This window comes from Mauremys mutica, chromosome 9, assembly GCF_020497125.1.
Source record: "Mauremys mutica isolate MM-2020 ecotype Southern chromosome 9, ASM2049712v1, whole genome shotgun sequence".
NCBI lineage: Eukaryota > Metazoa > Chordata > Testudines > Geoemydidae > Mauremys > Mauremys mutica.
In genome coordinates, this window is record NC_059080.1 from 51,629,082 (window position 1) to 51,638,031 (window position 8,950).

The 8,950-nt window shown below is 43.6% G+C and overlaps 1 protein-coding gene across 4 annotated transcripts in view; it reads left to right on the forward strand.

Annotated features, from left to right (window-relative positions):
* Positions 1-7,480, forward strand: part of EPHB1 (EPH receptor B1) — a 353,412-nt gene extending 345,932 nt beyond the window's left edge. For all 4 annotated transcript variants that reach the window (XR_006582168.1, XR_006582169.1, XR_006582170.1 and 1 more), the window contains exon 17: positions 7,061-7,480. The gene's annotated coding sequence lies outside the window, so the exon portion shown is untranslated. The remainder of the gene's footprint in view (positions 1-7,060) is intronic.
* Positions 7,481-8,950: the final 1,470 nt, after the last annotated feature.

An 8,950-nucleotide genomic window follows, 5' to 3' on the forward strand; every position in this document is an offset into this window, starting at 1 on the left:
TGCCTTTGGAAATTAACAAGCTTTCTGTCTCACACACCTGGCAGGGGAGCGGTGTTAACACAGAGAAAGCATGTTTTAACTCTTAACTACTGGCTGGCCTCCCTTCAGGGAATCAAAGCACCATTTGCATTAATTGTGGCTGTCAAATTATCCTCCCTGTTAAGTGTGAAACTGCACTTCATTGACAATTGGGATTCCCCAGGGAGATGGCATTTATAAGGGCTGATCCCCGGGGAGAGCTTGTGGGAACCGTTAAAGAAACAGTGATTGCTTTGCCCTCTTTCTTCCCTCACATCTCTCATCACAAACCGGGGATCCCTTTCTATGTTCTTCCATATTTCTTCCCTGATGTATGCTCCTGCTTGCTTTCGGGCCGCCTGTGTTTCCTATTCATTTTCCCCCTGTAACTCTTGCAGGAATAATAGACATCTTTTCTTTGCACTGGTCAAATGTGTTACATGTGTTATACTTGATCAAATGCGTTTCATGCAGCTGTGAAGTGTCACTATATTTATAATTTATAATTCTGCAAAGCAACCTAGTTTTTATGGCCCTTAAGAGGGAGAACGCAGTTTGCTCCCAAAATAATGAATGATGCATTATTATACAATTGATACCAATACAAATGTTGTTTGCAGTGTTGTTGTAGGCACGTTGGTCCCAGAGAGACAAGGTGGGTGAGGTAATGTCTTTTATATGACCAACTTCTGTTGGTGGAAAGGACAATCTTTCTACAAGCTCTGTGATGCACAAAAGCTTGTCTCTTCCATCAACAGAAGTTGGTTCAATAAAAGATACGACCTCACCCAGCTTGTCTCTATCAATATCAATAGCACTTTGCCAGGTATAGTGCTTCTTCTTCCGCATGAGTGTATCCTAGTTATTACTAGTTATATTACAGTAATGCTTATAGGCTGAGCTCAACGCCTCGTTATTATAGTCTATAGCTTTTACCACACTCCTCAACATAACATCTCAGCTCCTTCTAGTAGTTCTTTAAGCGGCATGACTAACATCTGTCATCTGTGCTGTATTTTCTCTCTCTCATTCTGCTAGGCACTGTACAGACACATAATGGGAGACCCTCTCTGCCTTGTAGCACCTGCAGTGTGAACAAACAAGGCAGGCAAAGGCAGTATTGTTATGCTCATTTTACAGACGGGGTGGAAACATTAAGACCCAGATCCTCAAGAAGCCTACATGCCTTTGAGGATCTGAACCTAAATAATTTGCCAAAGGCCACACACTGAGTGTGTGGCAGGGCTGAGAATAAAAGACAGCCCTCCAGTGGCTTAAACCACAAGAGCATCCTTCCTCTCCTTGAAGAGCGGTCTGTCTTTTACACGTATTGTTTAATCTTATATGGCCAAATTTGAAGCTGCAGTATATCACTGTCACCTCACTGACTTCAAGGCAACCATGCTGATTTACCCCAACAGAGATTCTGACCCCGGGAGACCTTGCCAGTTAAGTGACATTTTAACTGATATATTTGGCATGTAATGCCTTTTGTAAAACATAGCTGGGATGTATTTTCAGTGCAGAGTTCTTCAGCAATTTGGACTTTCTACTCCCATTAATGTTAATGTGAGCCATGAGGCCTAACATCTGAGCATGGCATTGAAAATGGACCCTGGTATAAGAAATACATGGATATATATTTTCTTCCATATAAATTATCTTTTGAGATAATCTCAGTTTCTCTCTACCCACTCTTCTTTTCTCACCTCTGCTTCCTCCCCTTTTTTCTGCTGAACTCTACATTACTAAATAAAAGTTTCATTACTACCTAGGTGGGCTAAAATGATTTTTATTCAGTACGATGATGAATTTTAATAGGAGTAAAATGTCAGACACAGCTGGAATTATTTTCAAAAGCATCAGTAAGTTAGGACAGTAGTACAGAAGCCCTAGTATAATTATGCTGATGGTCCCCAGTTATCGGTAGCCAAACAAGGCTACTCAGCGGTCAATTGCTTTGTTATTTAATGTGGCGGCTTTATGTTTCCAAGGTGAAATTGGATATTAAAAGCTTCTTGGCCCCCCTGAAGTGGCTAAATAATGGGATTTTGCTTCTGTGCTGCACTTCTTGGTTACAGTGTGAGTAGGAGGTACTCCCAGCGCTGCTCTCTTTTTTGCTGGAATCCTCCTAGTCTTTTTCATGAAAAATGCCATTTTTCACTTGAAAAGAGGCAGTCTCTGTGGTGAGCATAGAAGTCTCATTTAGCTTCCCATTCTCTTTAGGGGTGCAAATGTGGGCCATTGCGGGGGGAGGGGGAGTGTTGCGGGCTAGTGTCCATTTTGGGATTGTCTTCCTCTGTACCTGGAATCCATACTTAATCTGCTCAGAAATCTAGCTCAGGTTCTTATCCCAAGGCCTATGCCCAGATTCCAATGAATGTGGGTCCTGGAATCCTATTCAGCTTCCTCTTCTCCCAGCCCTGGAAGTTGTACCAAGTGCCTATTCCAGGTGGGCACAGAAATCCCATCCTGTATCTTCTCCTCTTTGGGGCTATGCCCAGAGCCCATTCTAGGCAGTCACAACTGTCCAGTATAGATTCTTTTTGTTCAAGAGGCTATAGCCAGAGATCAATTAAAATGGGCATAGAATTCTGATCCCAAGGGTGTTATCCATGGCCATGCCAAGCAAATCTATGACTGGATCCCTCAGCATGATCCCCCACAACTCCACTCACTGCCCATGGCACTCTCTCTACCCACTGTGCCCACCCCCTTATCTCCTGCAACCTGGCTCTCTGGACAGAGCTGGCCCATCAGGGAGACAGCCTAGCAGCAGCTGGTTGATCTGAGCAGTCATCACAGCTAGTTTTTGCCTCGTTCAAATCAGCAGTTCTGGGTAAGGGGAGCCATGATTGATGCTTCCAAAAGACCTGGTCAGGAGCCATGCACCCAAATCACAGTGACTTTCAGTGAGAACTGAACGCCTAGCTCCTTTGAAACGCCCAGAGTATGTGTTTAGTTTTCAGCATTCAAAATGTCCTGTGTCTGAGAAGTGAGCACCATGTGATGAACTGCAGACCGATTGAGAAATTAAGTTACCATGCAACTTTGACCATCTAACTTGACCTCTGCCCATGGAAGGATCCCCCTAGGACTTAGTCTTTCATTCTAAAGTGGTGTCCAACTTCCTCTATTTTTTTCAAATTAACCTGCCCCAGAATTTTTTTCTCCTCTTAAATACATAATCCACCTCCCACTTAGAGCACGCCTGTGGGAGGCAAGGGATGAGTAAGGTACAGTCCTGCTGCCATGTTGGGTTTTCTACATGCCCCATGCTGGCTAGGTGTGTGGAGACCATCTCTCCCTTTACTGACTGGCCTACTTAGAGAAAAAGTGCCTTCTGCTACAAGCTAGCAGATCTGTTCCTCTACCTTAGTTGGTAGAGGCTTATGCTGTTGGTGATATAAGTCTTGGTTCTGTCCTTACTGGTGACCAATAGTAGGGACTTCTTACAGAGCAGAGAACCTGTATAGGATTTGTAGTTCTGTGCCCCTTAGGAGGAGCTTTCTCTGGAATTGAGCTATCTACAGCACAAGTATCTTCAGCTCAGTCTCAGGCCTATGCTCTGCATTCAACTCCTGGCTACAGCCAGGACAGAGGTCTTGTCTTCACTGCTTAATAAAGTGACTTTTTTTACTTCAGGGCAACTACCAGTAAAAACTTAGTATACAACAGGCACTTTAGTTTTATCATGAGGTAAATGGCCAGGTAAACAGCCCTATCCCCACTCCAGGGATTGATCTTGGTGAATTTACCTCATGGTAGAACTAAAGTGTCAGGCCTTCAGTGTGTTTTACCTCAGGATAGCTCATGCACCTTAGTTACCCTGAGGTTAAAAACACACTTTTCTGTGGCAGTGAAGTCAAGGCCAGAGAGACCATTAACCCCAATGGCAATGTATCCTGTCCTTGCAATGTCTTGTTTCTATATTGTTTGGTGGGTGCTGGGTGTTTGTCCAGTGCTTCTGCCATGACTGCTTAATGATGATGGGTCCAGAGCAAAAGCCTAGATCCAAACACTCCTGAACTTCAAAGCAGGACAGAACCAGAACCTGGTTATCTGCTACACTCATGGCAAATGCACCTCTAGCCCCACCAAACACCTGTCAGTGAAGCTGCTCATTGAGAAAAGCCTGGCTTGGCTGTGCTAACAGTATTTCTTATTTACAGCTGGAAGCCTCAGCAGGGGTCTGAAAAGGAGTAAAGGAGTGGGGAGAAGGATATTGTTTGGTTCTTATGCCAGAATACACACTGATTGAGCCATGCAGTGTGCAAGAAAGGCAGAGGAAAAAGAGGCAGCATTTGGGCAGAGCTTATTACCAGTGCAGCATTAAGCAAACCCCGTTTTATTAAAGTTATGGCTCATGCTGGCATTAGAGCAATAGAGGTGTCAATTCTCCTGTTACTAACTCCACTGCCTGGGGCACAGATTTCAGCTAACAGCCAAGAGCTGACGCTAATCTCAAGCACAGATGGGAAGGCCAGGGGTAATTACCCCAGCCTAGCATAAAACCAGAGGGGAAGGGGAGGAGAATTCAGGCAAAGCTGTATTGCTTCTTTGGAAAGAAAAGGAAGTATCTAAAGAATAGTAACAGAAAAAGTTCTGCTGCAAGACTTCCTAATGTGGGGGAAAATGGTAAAGAGTTGTTTCCTTTGCTATAGAGGTATGATCATCTAGGACCAAATTGGGAGGACATAGCTAATGGGGTCCTGCAGGGGTCAGTCCTAGACCTATTTTCATTAACGACTTGGCTGATGGAGTGGAGAGGAGAGTTTGTTTATAAGATTTGTGGATGACACCAAACTTGGAGGAATTGCAAGCTCTTGATCTTGATAAACTGGAGAACTGATTTGAAATCAGTAAGACAAAATTCAATAAAGTGCATTTAGGAAGGAAAAATCAAATGCACAATTACAAAATGGGAAATAGCTGGGTAGGCAGCAGTACTGCCGAAAAGGATCTGGGGATAATAGTGGATCACAAATTGAACATGAGCCAATAATATGCAGCCACTGCAAACAAAGCAACTGGGGAGGCTTCAGGTGGAGTACTGTGCTCAGTTTGGGATGCCGTAGTTTAAGAAAGATGTGAACAAATCAGAGAGTCCAGAGGAGAGCAACAAAAATGATAAGAGAGTTAGAAAACAATGACCTATGAGGAAAGGTTGAAAGAACTGGGGATATTTAGCTGAGAGAAGATAAGGCTGAGGGGAGACCTGATAACAGTCTTCAAATATGTGAAAGGTTGTTGTAAAGAAGATGGTGATCAGTTGTTCTCCATGTCCACAGAGAGAAGGACAAGAAATAATGGGCTTAGTGTGCAGCAAGGGAGAGTTAGATTAGAGATTAGGAAGAACTTTCTAATCATAAGGATAGTTAAGCATTGGAACAGCTTACCTCAGGAGGTTGTGGAATCCCTGTCACTGGAAGTTTTCAAGAGCAGGTTAGCTGTCAGGAATGGCCTAGGTATACTTAAGCCTGCCTCAGCACGGGGGCGTGTGGGGAGGTGTAGATTAGATGATCTCTCAAGGTCCCTTCCAACCCTACATTTCTACGATTGTACAATTTGAAGTCCTTGATGGTCCAGTCCCCACCCTATCTATGCATTCTATTATCTTACCGCAAGAGTGACTCTGGCCTTTGCTTCACCTGCATTACCTGCTTGTCAGCTTTCCCTACAAGCATCTCCACACTTTCTCCTGGGTCACCCTTACATACACAGGGAAAAACTCCCCATCCAAACCCACAAAGTCACCATTTTATCCAAGCTCCACCTTAAAATTCCCCTGTGCTGTGATGCCTACAGAAAACTACCACTGGAGAATGGCTAGGCAGCTGGCGAGCTGAAGTTCCTGTGACTTCTGCTCCTACCTATTACACTTATGAATTACTTATGATGTCCACTTTTTACTGTCTCCCCCTCCTGCCTCCCTGCCTGCCTGCTTGTGTCTTTGTCTCATCCACCTATTTCATCTTGTCTATTGGGCTGTCAGAGCCCTTTGGGACCAGGACTTTCTTTTACCATAAGTGTGACTGATGCTTTGCTTGAACTCGTTCAAACATGGGGGTTTCCTATGTGAAAAATGGTGCTGAAAACAAATGTATTATTTTTGTAAAAAAAAAAGGGGGGGGGGCAGGTTGCTACAATTTTTTTCTGGGTTTTCTGTTTTTGATAAAAAACACAGAACTGTTGATAAATTGTGTCCCCCTGAGCCACCGTGGTGCTTCATGGCAGTTATAGTTAAGGTGCTTCATGCCCCTATTCTTCCTTATGGGCTAGACTCCCGACTAGACTACATTTCCCATGATGCCTCATGATCATGAGACATCCCTGAATCAGTGTGCAGATCAGCCAGTGTGAAGATTGTGGTGCATCTTGGGAGATGTACTCCAGCCAGGAAGCACAGCCCATTGGGTAGAATAAGGTCAGTGGGCACCCAAATTACACCACCAATGAGGGACTGCAGTAGCTCAGGCTGACACAGTTTAATATTAGCCAGAGTTGACACATTTTGATTCCATTCAACTAACTGAAATGTTTTGGTCCAAATCCATTCATCTTGAAAGGAACTATTTTATTCCAGTTTTTACAATGGCAAATTGAACATTTTTCACAAAATCAACATTTTTCCTACAGACAATTTCAATTCTTGCCGAAATCTTTTATCAGCAGGAAATGCCTGACTAGCTGTCATGATGACTATGGACAGATGTCAGGAATGATCATGCAGTTGATTGGAATTTACCAAGATACTTACTCCTAAGGAGTCAGCACACATTTTCACTAAACATCTGTGTGGTGCTATATGTGATGTTAAAGCCGGAAGCCCAGGGAGCCTTCTGTAGATCACTGTAGCCTACAAAATTGTATCTTCTAGTGCCAACAATATACCCAATTAAGGTAGGGCATGCCATCTCTTAGCTTTGCTGCTCTTTCCTAAGTTGCCGAAGCACAAGTGATGTGAAGAATTCGGATGATTTTTTTTGCATTAAAATGAACTCATTTTTTCTTATTTTGTTTTTCCCCTTTTCTCTTTTAGGGGGAATACATCAATAATTCATCTCACAAGGAAATGGAGTCAGGACAGTAATGCTCACCACCGTACTGCCCGCCTCCATTTCCTCTGGCAAAGCACCCTGCCACCATGACCGCAAGATAAATCCTGACCTCTCCACAGCGAAGTCAGGCTGTCATGCCAAGGCCTCGCTCTGTCCTGATGAGCAGAGGTGATGAGAGCCCTCACCTCAGCAGCATGCACTGTGCTGGCCAACAGATGCCCTGTCCTGTACATAGTCAATGAGATGTCTGTACAAGATTTTGCCCCATTGTAATTTTTTCCCCGATTCGTTGATTGTGTTTAAATGGTCAGAGTTTGTAATGGTAACTTTCAGAGAATATTGTACTAAAGAGAAAATTGCACTCAATAAAAATGATGAAATACGCCTGATCACTTTTCCTTCCCCTCCCATAGACTTTATTTCTTCCTGGTATTTGTCTTCAGCTTAGAACTGGTTAAATACTGTAAAAATAGTGGAGAAATTAATCATTATAAATTATTCATTTTGATTTACTCATAATTAAATCTCCAAGAGATAAATAAATGGCGGTAAAAAATGTTTTTCCTTTTTGCATTAGGTTGGGATTTTCAGAAGCACTCAGCATTAGCCAGACTCTGCTCCTGGTGATGTTACTGGTCATTCACCATTCACGTCAATGGGAGCAGATTTAAGCCAACAGTGTATACTTTAGAAAATGTCACGTTTAAGGTTTGCCTATGCAGAGAGTTAGTATGTGGCAAGGTGGAACATATGTCTGCAGTGCACCCGCCTGCCACCTGGCCATGTGGACACCGCTACTGCACACTAGAAGTTCCACAGTGCACTAACTCTCCTTACAAACAAGCCCTTAGTCTTTTTGGCAGTGCTGAGGGTGAGTTGGAGAATAGGTTCAAACATTAGAGCCTCTATGTGCTTCTTTTGACTGCATTGAATCAGAGAGGCTTCTTGTGCCTTGATGTTCAACCAGTGACCGTGGCAACCATTGTCAACTTGTTTGGTCCAATGAATATTTAAGTATTTGTACAAAGTGGAGCAGCTTCAATAGGTGAGATTGAGAGCAGCCAATCACAGAATAACCTATAGTCTGCTCACCTGGGATGGGGAAGATCTTCGTTCAAGTCCCTGCTCCAGTGCTGGGATTCAGAAGTGGGTCTCCCACAACGCAGGCCAGTGCTCTGACACTGGCTAAAGGTTATAAAGTTGGGGAGACAACTCACACACGCATGTACCTATATTTTCTGGAGATGACTGGAATGAAGCAGCTTTTATGACTCAAAATGAACTTTTCCAATTGCCTGACAATTTCTGAACATTTTTAGAAATGAAATATTTTTTCAGATTTTTTTTTTTGGTTTGCTGGCCAAATTGAAACACAAATTCTTTACCCAGCTCTAGTTAAAGGTTACTACAAGGCTCTCTGCAAGTCTTTCAGTAGACTTCAGTGGGCCTTCCATCAAACCCCAGAGTCCTTAATGAAAATATTTCCATCATATATACAAAGTGCAAAGGGGTTGGAAGGACAGTGGCAGATTGAGGGCAGAGTTAGGGTTGTTTGTGTGTCCTTGACTGCATGATCCAGTTTAACAATGTTGTGTCTGTTAGGGGGCATTCCCTTCACCTCCTTCCCTGGTTCTTGTCATGCAGACAGAAAGCAGAAGGCCAGAAGACCAAAGTGCTGGCAATGCAATGTTTATTGGGGTTAGTTTCAAGCAAGCATATCCATAGCTCTGACACTGCAGAGCCTGTTCCCAGTGCTCCGTTCACCCACTCCTTAGCAGGCATAATTATACCTGCAGTACACGCCCTTGGTCCCACCTCTTACAATTTTTGGTCATGGTCCATTTTGAGGGGTCGTGAGACTGGGGGCTTTG